The 26590-nt window shown below is 49.0% G+C and overlaps 1 long non-coding RNA gene across 1 annotated transcript; it reads right to left on the reverse strand.

The window, feature by feature from the left end:
* Positions 1-2861: 2861 nt before the first annotated feature.
* On the reverse strand, positions 2862-15353 carry LOC112660395 (uncharacterized). Its single transcript, XR_003136889.3, has 3 exons — positions 15218-15353; positions 13183-13415; positions 2862-3133 (listed from the first exon to the last, which is right to left on the reverse strand). It is a non-coding gene; the product is annotated as an uncharacterized LOC112660395 (long non-coding RNA).
* Positions 15354-26590: the final 11237 nt, after the last annotated feature.

Below are 26590 nucleotides of genomic sequence, written 5' to 3' on the forward strand. Positions count from 1 at the left end.
CCCAGCTGTCTCCCTCCAGCATCCACAGCTCATCTATCTTGCTGTCCCCTATCCTTTGTCTGTCCTCCCTCCCTGCCTCACCCTCTCCCCCTCCTCCTCTGCCTCCACTTCCTACAAAGCAGGGCGGGCCCCACAGCTGGCAGCCTAGGTCAGGGGGAGCCCGAATGTCCCTGTGCTCCTCAGAGCATACAGCCACACAGTCTGTCACCAATTTGAGGAGCCACTGGCTGAAAGAAGAGAAAGGCAGTGCTCAGACATCTCATCAGGACCTTGTCTCATTCGGTGTCTACAGTATTATGTCCATGAGGGTACATTATTCCCATTTAAGACATGGAAACAACTGAGGCTCCCAAAAATACTGGGCCACCTTTGTGATGGTCAGGGCCACACAGCTAAGGAGTAAGGGAACCAGGTGTGTGTGGCAAGGGGTAGTATCCTGCTGGTCCCATTGTGGGGTTTCCCTCTTCAACTCTTAGACCGTGCAAACCCCTCATCTTCCTCCTGTTTCATCCAAAGGTGTGGCCTCAGTTAGGCATAGAAACCACCAAGCTCTGACTCCAGGCTTAGCCAGGCTATGGCTGGCCATGAGGATGTTGGATACTGTGTCTGAGGCTTGCCTTTTTGCAATCCAATCTCTTCCCTTCCCTGGCCCTGTTCGGTATCACAAGGCACTACATTTCCCAGGCCCCCTTGCCTTCGGTTTCCCAGTGGCTCCATCCAATGGGAGGTACCGATGAAAGATGGAAGGCAGGAACAGAAGAGCCAAAGTGTTTCTCCCCTCTCCGAGGGCCATGGGCAGTATCTCTGGCAATGCCATGTTTCCTCCTTCCCCAGGTTCCACTAAAATTGAACCCCTCTCCATGATCCCAGCTACTGCCAGGAAGCCCCCACCATGGCTCTGGATCCTGCCTGGGGCCCTGGCTTCTAGGCCAGCCATTGTTTGGCTTCTTAGCGATTCTATCATTTCCGTAATGAATTCCCTGTATTAAATTCTCTTTGTAGGGATCCCTGGGTGGCTCAGCAGTTTTGTGCCTGCCTTTGGCCCAGGGCATGATCCTGGGGTCCTGGGATCGAGTCCCACATCGGGCTCCCTGTGAGGAGCCTGCTTCTCCCTCTGCCTGTGTCTCTGCCTCTCTCTCTCTTTCTGTGTGTGTGTGTGTGTGTGTGTGTGTGTGTGTGTGTGTGTGTGTCTCATGAATAAATTTTAAAAAATGTTTAAAAAAAGAAAAATTAAAAAAAATTCTCTTTGTTTATAAGACTTAGGGTGACTTCTGGGGGAAAGGGATCTTACTGGTACAGTTCTAGCCATTCCCCACTGTAGAAGAAATAGTGAACCAAGCCTTCTCCATTGGAGGGAGGGGTGTGGAGCAGAAGGCATGTCTCCGACCCACAGTCTCACTGTGAGGTGGCCACAACCCACTCTGGATCTGATATCCTCCTGCATAAAGGACAATAGCGATAGTCTTGACACATGCCTTTTTGGCTCTTGTCCAGGTAAAGTTGAGGTGAGGAGCTGGCTGGCATAAACACAAGGTGCTCTTGGCTGCCCAAGCTCCAATGCTATCATCTTTGCTGCTGTCAGCCCAGGCTGCCTGGTGAAATCACAAGCAGAGACCACATGCCCTGGGCAGATCCAGGTAGTCTCCTGAGCAAGTTCAGCAAGTTTCTGGCCATCCTCGGAGAAAGACAGCAGCTGGCAGAGGAGTGAGCTCTCCAGAGAGAGAGAGCTGTGAGAATATAGCAAAGTTTAGATGGAACCCCAGAGACCTTGCTCATTTTGTCCCCTTAAGATGACAATGGCACCTCCTTGGGGATCTCGCTGCCTACACAGTGCAGTGAAGGAAGGAACACTATTAGAGAATCAGAGGAAGCAGGATTGCAAAGAACTCAAAGAGGTCTAGGGTCCAACTTGCTGCCAGCAGGGGACCCCAGCCCTGCAAGCCTATGATGGCACAGCATCTGCAGTGAAGGAGTTCCCTACCTATCAGTTACCCCACCCAACACTGAGTGGCTCTGATGTCTGAGCTTGGAAGAACGTTCCTGAGGCAGATGTATACGTGGGAAACAATGCAAATGGAAATAAAATGCCACTTTATTGTTAGAACTCTGGCAGCCCTGACTAAATGTGGTGCAAAGGGCATTTCTCCCTACCTGCCGCCTAGACACTCACCAGCTGGTTTCCCCAAGGGCTATCTCCATGCAGCTGCCCATCCTTGGTAACTGGCCCACCCTCCTACATGGCCACGATGTCTGAATCAAGGATGAGTGAGTACACTGCCCAAGTCATCCTCATCCAAAGTCTCCCCCCCAATACTCATGCTGGAGCTGGCCCCTTCAGAGATGAGGGATTCCAGCCTCTGCCTTTTGTGTGTCCATTTTCCCAAAGATGCAAACAGCTCACAAGGCTCCCTGCCCCAGCCCCATATGCAAGAACATTTGGGACTGATCTAGTACTACTTGTAACATTTCCAGAACAAAAGCAGTGCTACAGCTCTGGGAAGGGGCTGGGAGAGAGAAAATGAGAGAAAGAAGATAGCTTTGCTGTTTTATTTTCACCAGGAAACCATCATTCGTAGATCCAACCGGAAAAACCCCTTTCCTCATATATGTTACCGTCTTCAGCCCAAAGCAGCAGAAACAGAAATGATGACCAGAAAGGAACATGAGAGAAGGATCTAGAGTAGCTGGACAGCCAGGCTTCAGGAGGCCCAGGAGTCACAGAAGTGTGGCGTCTGAGGCTATAAGAACTGGCCAGGCAGCCTTTAACATGTGTTCCCAAGGAAGCACCCATGCCAGCCGGCTCTCACGTGTTTATCAGTCTGAAAAACAGAAACCACTCTAGGTCTTTTGCAAAAAGGCATTTAATACAGGAGGTTGGTTATGTAGCTGATGGAGCACTGCCAAGCCAGACAACCCAGAGGTGAACCCAGTGGAAGCTGCTGCCACTCCTAAGAGTAGAGAGGTGACAAGAGAAGAGGCTGGTGCTGGTTTGGGATCTGGGGCTGCCCAGGGAGCTAGAACCCCAGCAATAACAGCAGACAAGAGCCTCCACCTGGGGGCCACCACAGCAAGAGGGCAACCGGCCTTCTTCCTCTTTACCAATCTACTTGTGTCTCCCGCTGGTTGAAGCTACCTGGAAATCAGAGAGCAAGAAAACCTGGGAATGCATCCCTCCCATGCAGAGCAGAGTGGGTGACCAACGCTAGCCTAGCATGTGACACTCTCAAATCCTGGGGAGAAGGGAGGTATGACTAGCTTGGCTTGAATCATCCACCCTATGGATAGAGGAGCATGATGCTAATGGAGAGACCCACCATGGCTGACTTCATGGCAGTGGGGAGGGGGGTGTGCTTCCCCAAAGGGAAATCAAGAACTTTTACCAAAATAAGGAAAAGCAACACAAAGTGGGCAAAAAGCACAAGCATCCCCTAAACCCACGAGGAAGTTAACTGTGAAGCACCCTCTCGGGTAAAAAGCTTTGCCTGTGTACACTCCTTTCTCAAAAAAGCAAGGAGCGAGCTTCCTAAGGCCCCTTCTCCCCTTAGCACCCACCTGCCTGTTTAAAGCTCTTTGGTGCCTTCTTGAGGTGACATTGTGTGGCAGCTTTCAGAAAGACAAAGAACTGTCTGGTTTAAATGCCAACCTGGCCACTGGGCAAGAAACTTCACGCCCCCGGGCTTTGCTTTCCCTCCTGAACTGAGCATAAAGATATGTTTGCCCTACCTTCCAAAGAGTTCAGTGTGGAAAAGGGGAGAAAGAGTAACTTCACAGCACAGACACCCGACAAGCGTGACCTCAGCCAGGTGCTCAAGGTCAACACCCACAGTGATACATCGGGTTGACAGCATGCACCCGTGATCTGATGTGATGAGAAGGACTCTTTACCTCTGGAGTCTCCCTCCCCAAACCTATAACCCCAGTATTGTCAGACAAATCTCAGTTGAGGGGGGATTCATTCTACAATATACCTGACCAGCACTTCCCAAAACTGTCAAGGTCATCAACAACAGGGGAAGTGAGAGGCTGTCAGAGCCAAGAGAAGCCTAAAGAGACGTGATTGACACATGTAATGCGGTGTCATGAATGGGGTCCTGGGGCAAAAACAAAATGACACCAGGTAAAAACTAAGGAAATCCGAATCCACTGTGGACGTTCATTAATAACATGTGAACACTGGTTCCTCTGCTGCGACAGACGAACCACATGGGTTCGATCAGGAAGCGACGTGGGAGACTGGTGAGGGTATGTGGAGTTCTCCATATTACCTTTGTAAACTTTGGGTCAATCCAGAGCTGTTCTCAATTAATGGGTTCTTCCGCCTATGACATTCCTACATCCACAGTGGGGGTCACAAGCTGGATGAGGGGGAGCCACCATAACCCCACCCTACAATCCAGAACTGGTATGTACTCCAACTCCTCCTTGCAAGTAGGAGCCCTTGAAGCCTAACAGATGCTGGCCAGGCTGGGCCCTGGCTTCACCTTCTGCCGGCCCCAATCTCCTACTCCTCTTTCCATTCGTCAACAGCCCCAGAAGACCTCAAGACATCTTTATTCTGGGCCCTGGAGCGGCTTGCTTCCCTGCCCACGGTCAGGATGGCTGTGGCATGCGAGTTCTGGTTTCCATCCTCTACTCCAGCTCTACCTCATTTGAAGAATCACCCTACAGGTCCCTGACCTGTGCCCCAAGGTCCTCCCCGTGAGGCCACTCCCCCACATCCAACATCGAAGCCAGGCCTGAAGATAACTAGCGTGGTCCTGCTCAACTCCCAGTTACAGGCTTCAGATGCCCCTCCCTTCCCACATCTCCCAGGCATCTGGGGTAGGTACAAATGGCACCCCCTTTCTTATGGATAAGGAAACAGGCACAGGGACGCCTGGGTGGCTCAGCGGTTGAGTGTCTGCCTTCAGCTCAGGACATGATCTCAGGATCCAGGATCGAGTCCCATATCGGGCTCTCCTGAGGGAGCCTACTTCTCCCTCTGCCTGTGTCTCTGCCTTGCTCTCTGTGTCTCTCAGGAATAAAGAAATCTTTTTTAAAAATAAGAAACAGAGGCACAGAGAGGCTGGTAGGTGGCAGAGACAAGATTTGAGCTCAAACACTCTGCCTTGAGCTCTCAACTTTAACACCCATACTGTACAACCAAAAGTATAAATTCAAAGGGTCCGGAACATTCCAAGGTAGTATGAGTCAATTGCCATCATGGGGTGTGGGGGGAAGAAGGTGGTGACAGAGAAGGCACTGCCCACCCCTAACTCAGCACACAGCAGGCACGACCAGCCGGTGCGGGAGGCGTGTTCTGACCGCATCTATCACCTCCCCCAGGGCCAGGAGTGATGGGCTGATGGGAGGTGACAGCCAGTCACAACGCCATTACCTCATTTGAGGTACATCTAAGTGAAACATGAAACTGCGAGCGAGCATAAATTCTAGGCATAGAGCAACTACGCACAGGAATTTTGCAAGCATTACATGTTCTCTTTCCCCGTTGTGATCCGTATGGTTTATCTTCCGAATAACAGGGCTCATGACTGAAGAACAAGTCTCACTGGTTGTCGCTCTGAGAGAGGAAAAAAACCCTGATCCTTACACGGCAGATATCCGGCTTTCAGACCTGTACGGCGGCTCTGAGCAGGGCTCTCTGGAGCTGTCCCTGTCTTCCCTGGGATTAACTGCTGCTTTCCTCCTCTTTTGTCCTTCACACGTCTACACCGAGACCTGATTTTAATCCCAGTCTTACTTGGGTTTCTTTTTTATAAAATTATTTTATTTCTTTTTTCAATCATTTTTTTTTTCATCATGACAAGTGCACTTTGTAGACTCCTTCACCTATTTCCCTCTTCCCCCCACCAACCTCCCCTCTGGTAACCATCAGTTTGTTCTCTGTAGTTAGGAATTTGTTTCTTGGTTTGCCTCTCTTTTATTCCCCTTGGCTCATTTGTTTTGTTTCTTAAATTCCACATATGAGTGAAGCCATATGCTATTTGTCTTTCTCTGGCTAACTTCTTTCACTTAGCATAATAGACTCTAGCTCCATCCACATCATTGCAGATGTCCATCTTTTTGATGGCTGAGTAATATTCCATTATATATATCACCTCTTCTTTATCCATTCATCCATCAATGGCCATCTGGGCTCTCTCCATAATTTGGCTATCATTGATAATGCTGTTACAAACATTGCAATGCATACTTTTGAATTCCTGTTTTTGTATTTTGGGGAAAATACCCAATAGTGCCATTACTGGATTATAGGATGGTTGTATTTCTAACTTTTTGAGGAACCTCCACTGTTTTCCACAGTGGTTGCACCAGCTTGCATTCCCATCAACAGTGCGTGAGGGTTCGTTCCTTTCTCTCCGCATTCTTGCCAACACCTGCTGTTTCATTCTTACTTGGATTTCTGATGTCTCTTTTCCAAAGTTCACCTGCCATATTCTAAATATTCTTGCTTTGTCCCCATGTCTTTTCCATTAGATCGAAGAAAAAATGATAATAGAAATGAAAATCCCCCTGTCCTGGCCTTCCCTGGTTTATGCAGCAAACTTTTAGCAAGTACCTATTATATTCCAGGCACCATTCTAGGTATGAAGCATGCAACAGTGAAAAAGAAAAAGTCTCTATCCTCAGGTGTTGGTATGTATTCATTTAGTGGCTCTTAGATGCAAGAAGCAAAACCCAAAAACGCAAAGGCTTAGACAATAAGGCTATTAATTTCCTGTTTTCCTCCAAACCAAGAATTCTAGTGATAGGCAAGGGTCCAGGACCACTTAATTTGGTGGACCAGCGATGGAAAGGACCCAGGTTATTTCCATCTCTCCACTCTTCCATCATCATTCGGTTGGCTTTGCTCCTCAAACAAGCTCTCCTCATAGCCACAAAATGGCTGTCACAGTTCCAGACATCATACTCAGATACAAAACTGTTCAGAAGAAAAGGGAGTTTCTTCCTTCTGATTCCTTTTAAGAACAGTAAAACATCCATGCGTGATTAAAAACTCCCTCAACCTGGGGATCCCTGGGTGGCTCAGCAGTTTGGCACCTGCCTTTGGCCCGGGATGTGATCCTGGAGTCCTGGGATCGAGTCCCGTGTTGGACTCCCGGCATGAAGCCTGCTTCTCCCTCTGCCTGTGTCTCTGCCTCTCTCTCTTCTCTCTATGTCTATCACAAATAAATAAATAAATAAATATTTTTAAAAAACCCTCCCTCAACCTGATAAAGGGCATCAATGGAAAACCTCCAGCTAACCTCATACATATTGGTGAAAGACTGAATGCTTTCTCCTAAGATCAAGAAAAAGTAAGGATGTCTACCTTCAATGCTTCTATTCATAATTGTCCAGGAGGTCCTAGACAATGTAATAAAGTAAGAAACAGAAATTAAAGGCATACAGATTGAAAAAATACAGGTGATATAATTATTGATATAGAACATCCTGAAGAATCTAAAAGGGATTGGATAGAATTAATGAGTGATCTTGACATCAGTATAGGACACAAGGCCAATACACCAAATATCAATTATACTGCTTGAAAAGAAATGAACAATTTGAATTTGATATTAAGAAGAACCATTTAGGGCAGCCCGGGTGGCTCAGCAGTTTAGCGCTGCCTTCAGCCCAGGGCTTGATCCTGGAGACCCAGGATCAAGTCCCACATCGGGCTCCCTGCATGGAGCCTGCTTCTCCCTCTGCCTGTGCCTTTGCCTCTTTCTCTGTGTGTGTGTGTGTCTCTAGTAAATAAATAAATAAAATCTTTAAAAAAAAAAAAAAAAAGAACCATTTACAGGACCCCTGGATGACTCAGTAAGTTTAAGCATCTGCCTTCAGCTCAGGTCATGATCCAAGGGTCCTGGGATGGAGCCGCACATCAGGCTCCCTGCTCAGTGGGGAGCGTGCTTTCCTTCTGCCTCTGCTACTCCCCCTGCTAGTGCTCTCTCTCTCTGACAAGTAAATTTAAAAAAAATATCTGAAAAGAATTACCATTTACAATAACATCAAAAATTATGAAATACTTAAATCTTATAAAATATGTTCAAATTTGCCTACTGAAAACTAAAAACACTGATGAAAGAAGTCAAAGACTGGAAAAAAAATGGAAAGATAGGCCATATTCCTAGATTGGAAGATTCAGTGTCGTTCAAATGTCAATTCTCCCTCAACTGATCTATACATACAATGCAGTTTCAATCAAATTCCCAGAGGGGTTTGTGTAGAAATCAGCAATACGATTCTACGCTTGATACGAGAAGACAAAGAAACTAGAATAATTGAAACAATTTTTTAAAGAGAAACAAAGTTGGTGGATGCGCATTACTTGATTTCAGGAATTATTATAAAGGTACCATCATCGAGAAGTGAGGTATTAGAGAAAGGACTGACATATAGATTAATGAATCAGAACAGAGTCTAGAAATAGACCTATAAGCTTATGTTCGATTGATTTTTGACAAAGTTTTCAAGTCCATCCAATGGAGGAAGGGTAGTCTTTTTAACAGATGGGGCTGAAACAATTATATATCACATGCAAGAAGAAGGAAGAGGGGAGGAGGAGGAGGGTAGGTGAGGAGGAGGAGAGAGGAGAGGGAAGGAAGGGGGGTTGGGGGAGGAGGGTAAACAGAAGAGGAGGAGGAAGAGGAAGAAGAGGAAAAAGAAGGGAGGCAGGGGAAAGAAAAAGAATTGCGACAACCTCAATCCGTATCTTGAACCATATGAAAAAATAACACAGTGGAACAGACCTTAACGATAATCTAAAACAATAAAACTTCTAAAATAAAACATAAGAAGAATCTTTGTGACCTAAGTTGAGCAAAGAGTCCTTAGATTCAATACCAAAATCACAATTCATTTCACAAAAAATAAAACTGATGGACTGGATTTGAGGAAAATAAGAACTTCTACTCCTTAAAAAACACTGTTAAGAGAGGCAAGGACTCAAAGAATATATGTGCAAATTACGTGTCTGATAAAGAGCCCATGCTCAGAATATATAAGGAATTCTCAAAACTCAATAAAAGGAAAAAATAATCCAATGTACAATGCACACAAGATTTGAACAGACACTTCAATGAAAAAGATATACAGATGGTAAATAACACAAAAAAAGATGCTCAGGACCATTTGTCATTAAGGAAATGTAAGTTAAAATATATGCGTTACAACCACAATGAGGTAACACTACACATCTATTTCTAGTTAAAAAACAAAAAACAGGAAAAACCACCTCACAACCACAAGTGCCCGTGAGGATGTGGAGGAGCTAAACTCCCATACATCACTGGAGGCGTACAAAATAGGACACCACTTTAGAAGAGGGGTTGGCAGCTTCTCGTAAGGCTCGACATACGTCTACCATATGCCCCAGCAATCCCACTCCTAGGTATCGGCCTAAGTTAGCAGAACCGTGTCCACACAAACTCTACAGGAATGTTTCTGGAAGCTTTATTCCTAATGACCAAAACCTGGAGACAATCCAAATATCCCTCAACCGGGAAATAAATAAACCAACTCTGGTACATCTGTGCGATGATGCACTATTCTGCCATAAATGGAAGGTACTTATAATGACATGATGAATCTCAAACTCCAGTCAAAGAAACCAGATTCACAATGCTGCATACTGTGTGATTCCATTTACTCAGCTTTCAGAGAAGGCAAAAAGCTAGGGGAACAGGACAAGGGGGTGGCTGCAGAGGCCTCGGGGAAGTCTGGGGGGACACACCACCTTACCGCTCCATCGTAGCAGCAGTTCCACGGCTCTACACGTTTGTCACAACTCACTGAACTGTCCACTAAAAAGGGTGAGTTTTACTTTGTGTACCTTATACCTTAATAAAAAATAGAAAGGAAAAATAAGAATGATCTGACCTTTCACAAAAACAAATAACCTCACACCTCTGGCTGGACTTGGGCCTCCTGTGGTTTCAAAAGCAATCAGTGGCAAGAGGGATGGAGTCGAGGTGATTGCCTTAGATCCATCAGCAGCTGAGGGACTGGGGGCACCCAGAGGGTGGGCAATGGCGGCCACGCTGGGTCTTGTCAGGGAGCAGGGAGGTGGGAGACACCGATGTTGGGTAGGCTGCTACCAGGGCGGAAACAGACCCCAAATGGACAGGTAAGTGGAACTGCTCAGGGTGGGTGCACACCACGCAAGGAAAGAGAGGGGGACCAGCCAGAGGCAAGGGAGACCAGGGGACCTCTCTGTGCAGGTGACCTTGGAGCCCAGACCCAAATGAGAGGCACAAGTCCTTGGACATGAAGAGCAGAAGATGAGTGCCCTGGGCAGAGGGAAGAACCTGGCAAAGGCCGGGAGTCAAGAGCAAGGCTTGTCTCCAATGGAGGAAGCGAGTGGGCAAAGGGGCAAGTGCCTGAGACGTATGGAGGAGCAAGCAGCTGGCAAGGGCAGGCACCTGGCTTGTGCACCAAGTGCCACAAAATCTACCCAAAGCCTTTGAGCAGTGAGATGACATGGTCCCAGTTCTATTTTAAGAGGATTGCAGCTGCTGGGAAATGAAATGGAATCCCAAAAACTGCAACTGGGGACTGCATTCTCCCGGTGGGAGATAGTGTGAAGAGAAAGACACCAGAGGTGGCATGGCTGAGTCATGGTCTGGGAGCCTGGCTGGGTGTGGGAGAGGGTGGGGGGCAAGGAGGCATCGGGGGTGACCTGAGGGCTCCGGTCCGGGAACCTGGTGGGATTGCTCAGATGAGGTGTGGCCAGGGCTGCACACCAGGTCTGTTCAGGGATCCTGGAGACATCCGCCTGGGTGTCTCAGGTAGTTTGCTCACCTGTGAGACAGTGAACGTGGCACTCTAACTCATGGGCAAATGGTGAAAACAATCTCTGGAAAATGTGGCTGTGCAAGCGAGCAGCACCACCAACCTCCCTTCACACCCCCCTGCTTCATGCCCACAGCTCTGAGAGCCTCACGGGAATAGCCTGCATGACCGCCCTGCAAGGTCATTGCTGTGTTTTGTAGATGCTGAAACTGAGGCTCAGAGAGGTTGTGTCATGTGGCCAAGGTCACCCAGTGGGTAAGCTGTGGCGCCTGCCCCAGAATGAAACTCATCTCTGGCCACCTGAAAAGTTGCACCCTTCCTACCTTGCCTCCCAAATGCAAAGGGCTCTTTCTTTCAGTCTGTAGGAGTTATGTGGGAGACACAGGCTCCCCAGCACCTCTCCAAATGGTCAGCCAGACAGCCTGCTCCCACTCCGGCCTGGAGGTCCAATCTGAGGGAGGAGGCCGCCAGCCTCACCCTCCAACCAGGAGCAGCAGGAACTTCTCTGCAGCTGGACACAGTATTTCCAGGCGGCAGAATTAATAGGGCAATTCCCCATGCAGAACTTAGCTGGCTCCTGTGCTAAATTAGCATAGATAAATATTTTTGAGAGAGGTGGAAAAATAATGCATTTTGCAATAAAGCCAGAGCACAGCCCTCTACAGCCGTTCTGTGAATCTGTATGAAATGAATTTGCACCTGGAGTAATTGAAGGCGCCATGGTCCTCTGGGGCTGGGAGCAGGCCCAGCCAAGCGGATTAATTCCCTCCACTTGGGACCCCTGAGGGTCTGCCTTCAGCTCAGGGCATGATCCCAGGCCTGGGGATCGAGTCCCACACAGGGCTCCCCACGGAGCTTCTCCTTCTGCTTGTGTCTCTGCCTCTCTCTCTCTCTCCCATGAATAAATAAATAAAATCTTAAAAAAAAAAAATTCCCTCCACTCGGCAGAGCTAAAGGTTTTCAAGAGGCTGATCCCCATGGTGGGCTGGGGGTGTAGGTAGGAGTAGGGGAATGCACCAGGTCCCGGAGGACTAAGGACCAGGGTTTGGAGGAGGGATAAAGAACAAAGAGAAAGATTGCTCCAAGGCCTAAGAGGGTCACCTCCCATATGACACCTGCCCCGCCTTGGGGGACCCCACCTCTCCTCTCTCTCTAGACGAACACGAAGCTCCCGTGTGGCACAGTGTGGGTGAGCCATGCCCCAACAAGCTGCCGGAAGGGTCTAGCACCCGTACCCTACTCTCAGCTCTATAGACACTGTGAAGCTCTTGGAATTCCTCAGTGAGTGGCCCAGGAACCCCATTTAAGGTCTGAGCCTTCCCAGTAACCCCACATCTTCGCAAGTCTGGTGAGATTTGCTTCCTAAATCACTCTCCCACCTGCCCGCTCCTCTCCACCCCTATTGCCTCCCATCTTTCAGCCTCACCATCCCTCATACGGATGGATTGTCGTGAAGGTCCCCTCACCCAGCAGCAGCCCCCAAGGTGGGGGCTCGGGGGACGGAGCTGGCCTTCAGTAGTGCATATCAGTAATGCACACCAGTGGTGCACACCAGTAGTGCACACCACTGGAGCTATACCAGTTGTTTAAAATACAGAAACACTTCAGAGCTGGTTAGCAAATGACTCCTGCCTATACCCCCTAATCACCAGCTGCCCCTAAAGCCCGGGACCCCAGGAGGCCCCTGGAGGTTATGTCTGGCACCAAAAGGCCCTGCTCCAGCATGTGGCCTGATCCACTGGGAGGGACCCTGCTGCACCAGTTATAAATACTTCTGATATCTCCCCTGGCGGGGAGCTCATCTCTGCCTAATCTCCATCAACCACCCAGGGTCCCAGGTAGATACGCCAGCTAAGGTAGAAGAGAGGGGTTACCATCATGTGCCAAGACAGCCGGCTGCTCCCATGTCCCCACCCTCCCTCCTTTCCCAACACTAGCTGAGGGGAAAACTTCCCTAAACCTGGCCGCGCGCTGCCCGCTTCACTCTGCTCCCTGCACTCAAGGCTCACCGCCTGACCCCAGTGACCTCTCCTGACACTCCCCTAAGATTGCTGGACCACAAGCTGAACTGTCAGGATTCAGGTCCTGCCTGGGAGACAGGTAAGGGGAGCTGGCCAAACACTCCAAGGAGAGGAGCTGGACCAAGGTGAGGCACCGAGAGCCCCAGAGCAGTGCCCCTGCTCCGTGCCAGCATCGCACCCTGGGACTGCCTCTGCAAAGGGGGCATGGCTGGAGCCCCGCTGCGGAGGCCCAGGACTGCACCTGGTGTCTGATTCCAGCGCCCGGGGGCTGGGAGGGCGGCCAGCCAAGCGTCCACTTGCCTCTGCCTGAACACGTTGGGCCAGACCTGCCCAGCAGGGCCTGGGAAGTGGGTGCCCTGGTCAGGCTGCCTGGCCCCACACTCACCCATCCTTCCTCCAAGTGTGAGGCTCTTCTCACGTCTAAGACCTCAGGCCATGTTTGCATCCAAAGTCTTTGTAAACACTTTTTCACTAGAGTCAACTTGTTTCCATGTCACTGGCTCTCAAAAGGAGAGGAAATGTATCCAAATTCTTCAAGATGCTTTTTTCCAGCTACACACTCCAGGCCACTTCCATGTGATCCGGCAAAGTACTCCACAGGAGAAATGTCAGAAACCCCTGGGCAGAGAAGTGGGAAAAGGATGATAGCCAGTGTGAAAGCTATAAGCACCCTGAGATTCTGATAGCACCCCACCACCACCACCGGATTAGGGCAGGGGCAGGGGAGTGGGGCTCCTTTTCCCTCTGCCTCTGTGTGTCACCAACCATTCAACAGAGCACCTGTGCAGGTGCTCACCTCGGGGGACTCTAGGCTCACACAGGGCTCCAGGGTGCCATCAGCTGTGCCAGGACAGAGGGTTGGCACATGGCCCAAGACTCCGCCACCTTAAGAAAGAAGCCCAGGAGGCTCTGCAGGAGGCTATGGATGTAGCCCAGCCTCGGGGCATCCTGACTGCCCAGTATATCTCCCCCTGTTTACTGACTTTGTTTTATAAACACCCCCATAGTACCAGGCGTGGTTCTAAACACTATACATATATTAACCCTTTTAATTTTCCTAACAAGGCTATTTCTAAAGTAGGTGATATTATTTTCCCCCATTTAACGGATTGGGAAGCTGAGACACCACGGTAAGGATAAGTGGCTTCGCACAGCCACATAGCTCCTAAGTGGCAGAGCCAGCATTCCCACGCAGGCCGTCTGACTCAAACAGAGCCCCCATTGCCCACGCTCCCATGAGCCCCCGGGAGAGGCACTAGAGCAGCTGGGTGCAGAGGGCAGGTTTTGATGGCTCCCAGGGCAGCACAGGACTGCAAAACTGCCCTTCCCTCATGTCAAAGATAAGCAACCATGAATGAATCAGACCCAGGCTCCCAATGTATAGGTGCTTCCTGCAAATTAGCCAAACACTAAGGAAAAACCTGTGTCACAGCCAGGACATAGATCATTAATGCACATTTATACAAGTCATGACAATTTCTTCAAACACAGACTTAAAAAGCCTTCTCTGCAGAAGCTGGTCACAGAGATCACCAAAAATAGCAACCAGCACCAGCAGTAGCTTTCAGTAATTGCCGCTGACAACCTGGGGTTTAGTTTTCTTCCTGCGCTGACCTGGGTGTCCACTGTGGTCTCTTGGGGAACCAGAGCCTTGAGTTGAAGTTCAAGATGTGGAAGGGCATTACTACTGGACCCTGTACACCTCCCCGGGCCCCATTGCACCTGTTTCCTGTGACCTGGCCCTGGTATCTCAAGGCCATCCCAAAACGGTCCGTCCCAAAACCTGATGGGCACCACAGCTCTGCCAGATGCAAAGTCTCACCGAGCCTCGGTTTTACCGTCTGTACAAAGGGCACTGCACCTTCCTTTGCAGTTGCTGTGAAGTGGGAGGCGATGTATGAACTGCCTGTGGCACAAAGCAGGAATGTGAAAGTGGTACCTTCTCTCGTTATCCCAAATTGTGGACCGAAAGGGGTGCTGTGTACCAGGGGCTCCAGGGAGGGGATTGGGCTAGGCGAGGTAGGAGATTATGAGATTAGAGCGTGATTGATGGTGAGGGCAGACAGTGCCCCCCCCCCCCCACGGCTGCTGACCAGGCATGGCTCAAGGGCTCCCCTGACCTCTGTGCCCCAGACTGGAGAGGAAGTTATCCCGAACAGAGGCCACCTATAACTGGCTGCTGCCAGGAACCCCAGCAGGGGCACATCCTTGCAGAGTGGATGCAGGCAGGGTCTGAGGAGTGACTAAGGACTACATCCAGCCAGTCCACCGGCGTGGGGGCAGGCCCAGAGGAAGGAGGCTGGCAGGAGGCTGCCCAGGTAGGCTGGAGACTAAGCATGAAACACAGGTAGCCAGAACCCACCCTGCATTCAGAATCACAGCATCAGGCGTCCCTCCCCCACCCCTCCACCCAGGCACACCTGGTAGACCTAAGACCCTGAGGAGGCATGGGGGCTGAAACCCCCGTGAGCCAGCAGCACTCTAGACCAGTTCCTGCGCCTCCTTCCAGGTCCTGAGAGCCCCTGGAGGGCCAAGTCCCTCCTCACTCCCAGCTGGGTTTCCTAGGAAACAGGCCAAGTGCATCCTGCCACAGGCAGCCCCTCCCCCACACACCTCCTTCTGCGGTGACTGGGAGCGGGGAGCACAGCTCACTCCTCCAGAAGTGGGGGCACCAGGCCTGGTGAGCTCCGCCCAGACCCCCAGGTGCTGCCACTGCTAGATGAGTACCCCAGGGAGTGAGGAGCCCAGGAGCCTAAAGGCACCCAACTTACTCCGAGGCGCAGCCACTCAGCCAGCCTCAGTGAAGCAGCAGAATGCAGTTAATTCAGGGTCTCAAAATCCCCACAATAGAAGGGCTTTTTAAAATGTGGCTAAAAAGTGTTATCTAGCAACAGGGAAAGTGATGAAAACCAACAGCCAAGGCTCTTGGAGCCCTTCCTGAGCCAGGCTGCGGGCTACTTCGTCCCATGTGGCTATACTTGCACCCACCCCACGGGCAAGGACCTGTGCTCAGAGAGGGGAAGGAGTTTCCCAAGCCCTGAAACTGGCAGGTGACAAAGCTGGAATTTCAAGTCGCTGCTTTAGTCTTTCTGGAAGCCACTACCTTCCATAAGCAGTGAAAACGGGGACAACATTCATCTTTTCCTCCGTTCCTCTTTCTCTCTACCTCCACCGCATCCCACCTCCTTTTTATTTTTGAGTATTTTCCAATGTTCTGTAACTAGGAGGTCAATTTTTTTTAACAGAATCAAGAACGAATAAGCCTGGCTGCTTTCCTGAGAGGAGCCCGCATCAGCACCCCTCCTTTAGCATTTGGAAACAGAGATCGAAAGCATCCACCACTCAGCCAAACGCAGATCACAGCTTCCTAGTCATTCGTCAGCTCTTGGCAGAAGCAAATGACACACAGGATTTTTGAGTTACATTGACCTGACTATTTCAATGAAAGTGTGGCTCTGAGTTCCCCAGCCTGGACCTAAAACTGCCCCCCCACCCGCCCCACCTCATTGATGTGACCCTCTAGAAGTGTGAGGAAGGAAACATCCTTCAACCAGCAGGGCCACTGCCAGTGCTTTTTTGCCTTTTTGGCTTGTGCTCTAGGACTAGGCTACAGCTTGAAAGAAACCTTTCCAGATCCCCCCCAAACCTTTCCTGAGCCCCTACTATGCAGCAGGATTCCCACCAGGTGTGAGGGACTCTGAGACAGTAACAGGCTACCTCCCTCCTTACAGAGCTCAAAGCCTAGAGGAGAAAATGGAGAAGTGCACAAGTAAACACCATGCAGCATGTAAATGCTTGGGCAGCAAGGGCTGGGAAGTCATTGAGGGCTTCTTGGAGGAGACAAAACCTCAGCTGCTTCCCCAAAGAGCAGTAGCTGGCCAGATTCCTGGCCCCAGCTTCATCACACCCCACCCCACCCCACCCCACCCTCCGCTGCCCCTTCGCCCTCACCATACCCACACAGGCTGTGGGTCCCCAAAACTCAGGACTTCTGCCCACACTGTCCCTTTTGCCTGGAACAGTCCTGCATCCCCACTGTCCCTGAAGACCAGCTCTTACACTTAGTTCTCAATCACAGCAGTATTTCCTCTGGAGATCTTCCCTCACCACAGGCCACACCAGGGCCCCCAGTGGACACTCTCCCAGCACCTTCCTTCTTCCTAGAACTTTCCAGAGTGTCAATCCTATGATTGTATGACCACCCAGTTTATGTCTCTCTCCTCAATACCAGACCGTAAGTGTGGGGAAAGCAGGGACAGGTCTCTGGGGCTCCTGGATGGGCTCCCAGGGCCTACTGCAGAGAGGTAGCACAGAGTAGGTACTCAGAAAACATTTGCTGAAGGTTGGAAGAAGGAAGGTAGAAAGGAAAGAAGGCAGGAAGGGTGAGGAGGAGGGGAGAGAATGCAGCTCCAGGGCAAGAACAGGGGGGAGAGGCCTGCATGTTTGGGGAACAGAGGCCAGACTGGGGCATGTGGTGGCTAGTAGAGTCAGTCCACAGGGGCCCCACTTTGCTGGGCTAGCTGGAAGTCCTAGGTAGACTTGGGACCAGTGAGCGACACCTTAGCTCTTTGAATGGCCTCAAGGGCTCTGGGCATCCAGGAACAACAGCCCCCACCTGTCTGCCCTTCTTCCTCTAGTTACATCACTTCCCCACCTCAAGGAAAATTATCTCCACTGCCTGCAGCCCTGGAGAAGTTGTGAAGGCACACGCGTGCACACACACATATGCAAATGTACTCTCATGTACGCACGCATACACGCCAGCTCCTGGTGGAGGTGTGCCACAGGTAGACCACTACCTCCTGGAAAATGACTGGTCCCAGCAGAGCAAGCTGGGGGTAGAGGACCCATCAGGTCGCTCAGAGCCCTCTCTGGGATTGACCTATAAATGCTGAGGCAGAGAAGTTTTCTTTCTGCTAAACTGGAAGGAAGTAAATCTGTAACAGCCAACAGCCACATCTCTCCCTCCCTCATTAGAGAGCCGCAGAAGGAAGCTGACAGCTAGAGGGAGATAAAGCTAGACACATAGAAGGGGAGCTGATGCTATCACCTGAGCCCTGGATCCGGCTGTGCCTGAAGGACTTTCCCTGGCCTTCCCAGGCTTTGCCACTCACAACCAAAAGAGGCTTCACTAACACAGGCATTGCTGCCTGGAGAAGAGATGTCATGAGAGACAGATCCCACGATGTGGAGCAGGCTGGGTCTCAAGGTAAGGAGGCAGTGCAACCCCCCAGCTCCTGACTCGTCATGCATCAAACTACGGGCAGTGCGGTCATGGGCTGCGTCTTGGGACCCAGACTGCATGCTTCCATGGCCAAATGGGGGGCGGGGGGTGCTGGAGGAGAAAATGCAGAGTGTTGGCCACTCCTGCCACCTTCAGTTCTGCACACTGGGAGAAGCAGGCTGATCCACTTGACGTCCAGAAGGAAGAGGCTGCAGCTTTGTTCAGAGACACCCTTTCTGAGAGCCGAGAGGAGCTCAAAACCTTTTTGATACCCCTGGAAGGAGGGTGCTATTATAGTCTCCATTTAACAGATGAGGAAACAGTCTCACACAGGGGCAGGTGTCAGAGCCACTGGGAGCCTTGGCAGTGTCAAGGTTTGGAGGGGCTCACAGAGCAGATGCGGTCCAATGCTGGCTCCAGAGGGCAGGTCCAGCCAAGGGGGTCAGAGACCACAGCAGGCAGGGAAGCCGACCCCTGGCCAGAGCCGGGGATGGGAGGGGCGAGGGGATAATGTGGCTAGCTGGGTTCAGATCTGAAGGCGACCGCTCCATGCCCCAGCCCCCAGGGAGGGGACTTTGGAATCTCACCTTCAGGGAAAGAAGGACTGGGCCCTGGGCACACAGGTGGCAGCTCCAGGCTTTGCTGAGCAGGTGGGGAGGCATGGCCCACTCTAGGCTGCTCCTTGAATGTTAACTAGCATTGGTCCCTCCTCCCGCGGCTGGCTGCGCAGCTAGGGTGGGGACATCGTGGGGTGGGGCTGTTCAGGACACTAGGCAGGCTCTGGCTGCTTTTGCAGCTGCTATGACCCGCATTACCCCCTCAGTGCCCTGCCCCATCTCTGTCATTGCAGCTGCCACTGCCTCTGTCACCCGTGGGGAGGGGGCCAGGGGGTGAGGGGGAAGCAGGGGGAGAAATAACAAACAGATCCAGTTTCCCCAAATCAACCTGTCACCACAAAGGGAGGAAAATTAAGAGGCCTGGCCAAAGCTGACCTTCTGTTTACATTTTCCTTGGAAACGAAGAAATAATTGCTGTTGCTGCAAGGAGCCGTCTTCAGATGGCCCCCCTCTCTCCCTCCCCTCCTCCTTCCCCCTGTCCTATTCAAGAGCAGCCAGGGATGACACTGGAATCTTGAATCAAACTAAGTGGTTACTATGGTGTCAGCCTGAAATTATGAATCTCCAAGCCGGCCAGCGCAGAGGCGCAGAGCCAGGGTACACAATTAAAGCAGAGAGACGGAGGAAAGAGAAGGCACATTGTATTTCAATAGCAGCAAAATTGCACTTCCGAGCACGAGAATTAAAAAAAAAAAAAAAAAAAAGATGTGCTTAGAAATGTAGTTAGAAGCACGATCGAGGCCAGGAACAATCCCAGTTTTGCCACCCTCATCACCCCTCCTCCCCCCACACCGTCCCCTTCTGCCCCTCCAGCCCCTGAGAGCTGCATGCAGCAGGCCTGCCACACACCCCTGTCCCGGTCCACAGTGACACAGTGTAGGGAGCTGGGCTTCCAAGCTCACGCACCGGACCTGGCATACATCTCATGGGCACCACCCTCCACATCTCTTTCTCTCGGCCCCACAGGGAACCATTTACAAATGCCGTCGGCCCTACCTTTAGACTTCTGGGGTGAGACCCTCACTCACACCACTACAGCTCACCTTGGCCAGAGCCCCCCTTCTGGATGGCGGTGCCGCAAAGAAAAAGCCAGACCCCTCGGGTGGCTTCCCTTGCTTGCTCAGGTCTGACCTCAATCCTCTCTGACTCGTCTCCCCCTACTTCCCCCTGGGCCTTCACAGCAGCCACCGTGGGCTTCTGGCTGTTTCTTGAATTTGACAGGCACGGTCTTGCCTCAGGGCCTTTGTATTGGCTGTTGCCTCTGCTAGGAGAGCATCCCCAGATCTCTGTGATGGCAGAGACCTGTCTGCTTTGCTAGCTGCTGTAATCTTCATGCCTGGAACAGCGTGGGTATGTGGGGTGCTCAGTGAATGTGGGGTGCTCAGGAGCCGGTTCCCGTCTTCTGGGCCCCATTTTTTGCACCTTTATCATGAGGGTCTGGACCACATCAGAAGGACAAACTAGGGCAAATGAGCACATGAGCAAATTCCAGGTTGGAAGTCTGTTTTGTTCAGTCTACACTGTATTGGCATGCAAGGCATTTATAACCTTGAATTCATTAACAACATATAAGAATTGGGAAATCGGGATTTCCACCATAGAAGCTATCTTCTTTTAAAGGTTTGGTAGGAAAAAAAAAAATAAAGGTCGGGTAAGCTTTCCCATCAAACTGTCTGGATCTGATGCCTCCTATTAATTTATCTCCTCTTCCTCCTCTCTCTGCCCCCTCCTCCTCCTTCTTGTTTGCATTAGGCTACAATTTAACTTTTTTTTTTTAATATATAAACCTGTTCTTTTTTTTTTCTCCTTTCCTCTTCTTCAATCAATTTTGGTAATCAGTCAAAGTTGCTGTTTGTAGACCACAACTGGTTGAGTAAGGCAGAAAACTTATATACTACAGGGTTTAGACAGTTTCCTGAATTTCTGAGAGGGTGAGAAACACAGACAAGAGTGAGAAAAGGAATGCCCACCCCCTCCAAGAGACTGTCCTAGCAGAAATCCCACTGCCTCCACCACCTGCCACCGGGTACCACCCCTGCCACAGCGGCTCCAGGGAAGCCCAGTGCCTTTGCCGCAAGAGCTGGTGTCTGCTCCAGCAGCCCTCCCACCCCCCACCCTGACTCCACCCCACCCACTCCACCTCGGGCTCCTCCCTTTCACTTCTGGACCTGCTTTGGTGCATCTGCTTGACTGAGTCCAGGTCACATGATCCAGCTGCAAGGGCACATCGGAAATACAGTTTCTGGAATGGAGAGAGGCAGGTCAGAGGGAATTGGGATGGAGGTCGGGTGAGTCAGGTTGTCACATCTGTGACATGGTGTATATATGTTTTTTTCCATAAAAATTCTTCATTTTACTTTAGATTGTCAAATGAATTGGCATAAAATTTGCATATTCCTTTAATTTCACATATCTGTGTAGCTGTCACACCCCTTCTTCATTTTTATGGTTACTGATGTGTTTTCTTGATCAGGCTTGCTGGATTTGTCTAGCTTCTCGATTTTTTCAAAGAATTATTTTTCATTTTTATAGCTCAAGTCTACTGTTGTTTTATTCTATTTCATTAATTTCTGCCCCTGTTCTTCATTAATTTCTTCTGCCTGCTTTCTTTAGATTTATTTTGATGTTCATTTCCTAGCTTATTGAGATAAACACTTAGTTTCCTTGTCTTTTCAATCTTTTTTCTAATGACTACATTTAAGCTATTTATTTTCCTCTAAGTACACAGGTCTTGGGCACTATCCTGTGGGTTTTTATATGTAGTGTCTTTATTACTGTTCATTTCTAAATAGTTGGTAATTCAGTTTTGATTTATTGTTTAATTCATGTTACTTAGATATGTTATTAAGTTTCCAAATGAATAGTTTTGGGGATGCTAGCCTCTTGTTCAGTTCATTTTACCTGAACTGTGGTTGGACAAAGTGGCTGGCATGATCTATTTTTTTTAATTGGTTTTAAAAAGCAAATGCAATATGAAAATATGTTCTGTCTGTAAAAGAGTCAGTCAGTATAGATGTTTATAGAATCAAACATTAATTCAGCACCCCTTTATAATCATTGTCATTCTCTCCAACTTCTTTTTCCTCCTTGAGCTAATCTCTGTGGATAGTTTCGGCGGCGGGAGGGGGGAGCATTTTTCAGTCCTGTTTTTACATTTACGTATGTATTCTTATACTCATCCCTAGAGTTTAAAAAATTACTTCTACTTTAAAGTGTGTCTTGGAGAATTCTCAACTAACAGTTACTTCTAGGCATTTTTGTTTCCAAATAAATGTACTTTTGTGTTCAAATAAGTATTTGCTTTAATTTGACAAGAGCCCACAAATTTTGATATCATGCTCTCACTGTTGCTCATTTCTAAGCAACTTTCTTGTCCTTTTGATTTACCTTTTGATTCAAGAGTTATATATGAAAGGAAGTGGTTTTTTTAATAAAGATTTTATTTATTTGAGAGAGAGAATGAGCAGAGAGAGAGCAAAAGCCAGGGGAAGAGTAGGCAGAGACAAAGAGAGAAGCAGACTCCCTACTGAGCAAGGATCCCTGACATGGGGCTCCATCCCAGGACCCTGAGATGATGCCCCGAGCCAAAGCCAGACGCTTAACTGACTGAAGCACCAGGAGCCCCGAAAGGAAATTTTAAAATTTTTCCATTGTAAATGTAGGTTTGAGAAGAAGGAGGAAGTTGTAAAACGTTCCATTTATTCTGAAGAGAAGTAGGCAAGGATAGTTTCAAAACAGAAAAATGTAGACCCATATCACACATTAAAAATTCTCCAAAAGCCTAAATGAAATATTAATAGATGACAGCCACAACATAATCAAAAGATGAACAGGTCGTGATCAGTCCAGGAGTTGGATAGCTCAAACAGCAGAAATGTAATATTTTCTACTATACGAAAAGAGGAAAACAGAAACCCATGTGTCCAGTTACATGGATACCCCCAAAGAAGCATTTGATAAAATTTGACATTCGTTTCTGACTTGTAAAACCATCAGTAAGCTAGGTACAAAAGGGCAATTCCCTGATTTAATGAAGACTGTGTATTAGAAACTTTGAGCAAACCTGATACCTCAAGTGGATCTTGAGAAGCATTCCTGTCAAGGTCCAGAACAAAACAAGGATGCCCCCTTCAGCCCGACTCTTCAACCACCCCCCCACCCCCGAGAGATCTCAGGGAGCGCAGCACAAGATGGTATACCCAGGCTCAACCCCCTAGGGCCTGGGCTAGCCCTAGAGGCTTATGGAGCCAGCAGAACTAATGTACTGGAATTCCCAAGGCTGTGTCCTAAGGCACTCTGCAATAAGAACAGGAAAAAGTGGCCTCTGGAAGGAAAAGAAAATTAAACTGTCATTATCTGGCAAATGATATGGTTGCTCACCTGGAAAAACTATCAAAATGGATAAAAGAGTAAAGCAAGTGGTCAGACTCAATAGCCGTGACCAATTAGAAAATATTCAGGGAAAAACCGTATCCTAGTCACAGAAGACACAAAAATCAGAAAATCATTAGTAATAAATATAACACAATCCATACAAAAGAAATGCTCAGTTTTCCTTAACATAAAGGAAAACTTGAGTAGAAAAACATACTAGGTTCTTGGGCACAAAGAGACAAATTCTCCCCCCAAAGGAGTCTATAAATTCAGTGCAAACAAGATACCCAGCACAGATTGCTGGCTCCCTGCCCACACCCAACACTGGTGACGCCACAGAAGAGGGAGGGAGGGTGACAGATCTGAGAAGCTAGCGGCGGAAAACTGTGAGACAGAAGGCGTTTGAGTGCTCGTGTGGGGCGGGGGGAGTGTGTGTGAGTGTGGAGTGTGAGAATGTGTGTGATTCCGTGTGTGCATGGGAGAGTGTGCGTGAATGATTGTGTGAGAGTCTATGTGTGTAGGACTGCATGTGTGACAATCTGCATGTGTGTATGATCCTGTGTGTGACAGTCTGTGTGTGTGGTGTGTGTGAGTCTGTGTGTGTGATTGTGACTGTGTGTGTGAGAGTCTGTGCATGTGTGTGAGTGTGTGTGGTGTGTGTGGCTGTGGCTGTGTCGTGACAGTCTGTTTGTATGAGTGTGTGGAGTATGAGAGTTTGTGTGAGTCCATGTGTGCATGGGAGAGTCTGTACGTGAATGATTGTGTGAGAGTCTATGTGTGCGTATGACTCTGTATGTGTGACAATCTGTGTGTGTGAATGTGTGTGTGACAGTCTGTGGGTATGGTGTGTGCAAGTCTGTGTGTGTGATTGTGACAGTCTGAGAGTCTGTGCATGTGTGTGAGTGTGTGGTGTATGTGAGTCTGTGTGTGTGACTGTGTGTGACAATCTGTGTGTGTGAGTGTGGAGTGTGAGTGTGTGTGAGTCCATGTGTTCATGGAGAGTCTTTGTGTGTAAATGATTGTGTGAGAGTCTATGTGTGTGCATGACTGTGTGTGTGACCATTTCTGTGTGTGAATGACTGTGTGTGTGTGTGTGTGTGTGTGTGTGTGTGCGAGAGTGTGTGCATGTAGGGAGGGGGAAGGACGACTTTCCAGAGTGGAAAACACAGGCATCGTGGCCATGGATGAGGACAGGAGACGCGTTTGTCCGGTGCTCTTCCCTCTCCTGAGTCTCAGGGGGCCTTGAACACTCAGCACCTCTCCAAGGAGGGAGAGACCAGACTCACTCACTTCCCAGAGGCAGCGCCAAGGCCGCCCTCCCTGGTGGGGGGCAGTGGGGTGCAGATGACCGCAGAGGCCCCAGGCCCTGGCAGCCCCTCCCTGCCCTCCCCACCTCAGGACACGGTCATAAGTTAAGTTTAAATGGTTGAACCACCCAGGAAGTCCGGCCTTAAAATGTCGATTTACTCTTAGGTCTCGAGGTTCTGTGGGCTCGCCCGGCTGCCTGGGCAGCCTTCACCCCGTCCTCATGCCGCCGCACACAGAGGGTGGCTGGGGCAGAAGACTGACCGGACGCCCAGAGTGACGGACTGACATGCCAGCGGTCAACGCCACCCTGACGGCTGGCAGGTCAGCCGGGCGGCTGGTACGTACCTGCAGGTGCCTTTCCTGGTGGCTTGGCTTCTCCCTCCAGGACGGCGAGGGCAGAGGGCGGTGGGGGCACAGAATCCCGAAAGACTCTGGGGACGCTTGAAGATTCTCGAGACCTGGTCCAGACTGCCATTCCTGCCATCTCCTCCGAACCAAGAGAAGTAACTCGAGCCTCTCCCCTTGGTGTGAGGAACAGTAGGCAGGCACGGCGGAAAGGGGTCCCGGTTTGTCTTTGCTTATCCCCCCAAGTCTTCGGGCTCCCAGGACGCTGCCTTTTTCCCCTCTGGAGTTCACATTTCCCTGCAGAAGTAGAAGCTACTTTGATAATGTGCAAGGAATAAGAACACTCCCGAGTAAGGCTCGAAATGTGTCGGGGGTAAGCACTAAAAGATGAAAATGGAGTACCCAACTCTCTCACATCAGCCGTAGAAGATAAGATCTGTCTCTTGAAATATGGCAAAATTTGTAAAACTAAAGAAAGTATGATAAATAGGAAACAAAAAAGAATTCGGGAGAAATAGATCCTGGGAGAACAGGGATTAAACTAAGTCTAAGTGGGGTAACTGCACCAAACAGAAGGCAGGAAATCTTAGAGGATTTTTTAAAAAAGAAATCTAGTAATATGATTCTGGCAGAGCCACGCTTAAAGGGTTGAAAATAAAAGGAACAGGGGAAGAAAGAAACAGGCAAATAAGGAAGAAATAGAGCCAGCACAGCGGCTTTAGCCTCAGAAGGGAAAAACAACAAGACTCAAGACCAAAACCTCGTAAGGGACAGAGAGACATTTTATTTTGTTAAAAAGGACAATGGATGGAGAGTATACAATAATAACGGTGAGCATGTGTTCACCTGAAATACAGCCTCAAAACATGTAACATAACAACTGAAAGAACTATGGAGAATACAGATTACACCAAAACTGTGGTTGACGATTTTAACACATCTCCCCACAGAGCAAACAGACTGGCCAAACAACAAACAGAAGCAGAGATATTCCAACAAAGGGAAAATGTGTTATTTTTGAGGGCATATGGAACAGTCACAAAATCAACCACGTAGCAAAGTACGAATGAAGCCGCTCTGAATTAAAAAAGGAATCGGTATCATATGAATCCATTCTCTAACCATAACATGATAAAATGAAATCAGGGACAAAGGGAGAACTTTTTAAAATTCCCCACGGACCCGAAAAGGAAAGAAAACTGCAAATAAATAAAATACAGAACAGCAACAACAACAAAAAGAAAAGAATTACAGACATAAGAAAAATATTCCAAGTAAATGAATATTATGAACAACTGCATGTCTAACATATTTGAGGACCTGGACAGAACAGATAAATGTCCGGCAAGAAATAAAATGCCAAAATTGGAGCAAGAAGACATAGAAGGCTTGAAGAGATCAATAACCATTAAAGGAGCCCAAATAGTCTCAAATACGCACTTTTCTAAAAAAAAAACTTCACGGCCAGACTCATTTTACAAGTGAGTTCATCCAAACTTTCAAGGAACAGATCTTAATAAAAGGCAAGTTGTTCCAAAAACGAAGGGAAGAGAGAAAGCTGCCCTGATCATTTTATAAAGAATGCTATTGGCTCTGAAACCGGAGAGACAGGACCAAGAAAGAAAATCTCAGAGCAGTGCCACTTACGAACATAGTGGCAGAGATTCTAAATCTGACATCTGCTAATCAAACCCAATGGTGTATTTCCAAATGCAATCCGTCTTATGATTCCATTTATATAAAATTTTAAAGCAGACAAAACTCATCACTAGCATCTGAAATCAGAATGTGGTCACCCATGCCGGCTAAGGACCAGGAGGGGACGGATGCTCATTGCTCTGTTTCTACTCCCAGGATTGTGCTCACTTATTCAGGTCTCTCGTCTGTATGCAGGTTACACTTCAAAGAATAACCCCCTTTTATTT

Source organism: Canis lupus, chromosome 20 (genome assembly GCF_003254725.2).
Source record: "Canis lupus dingo isolate Sandy chromosome 20, ASM325472v2, whole genome shotgun sequence".
Classification (NCBI taxonomy): Eukaryota; Metazoa; Chordata; class Mammalia; order Carnivora; family Canidae; genus Canis; species Canis lupus.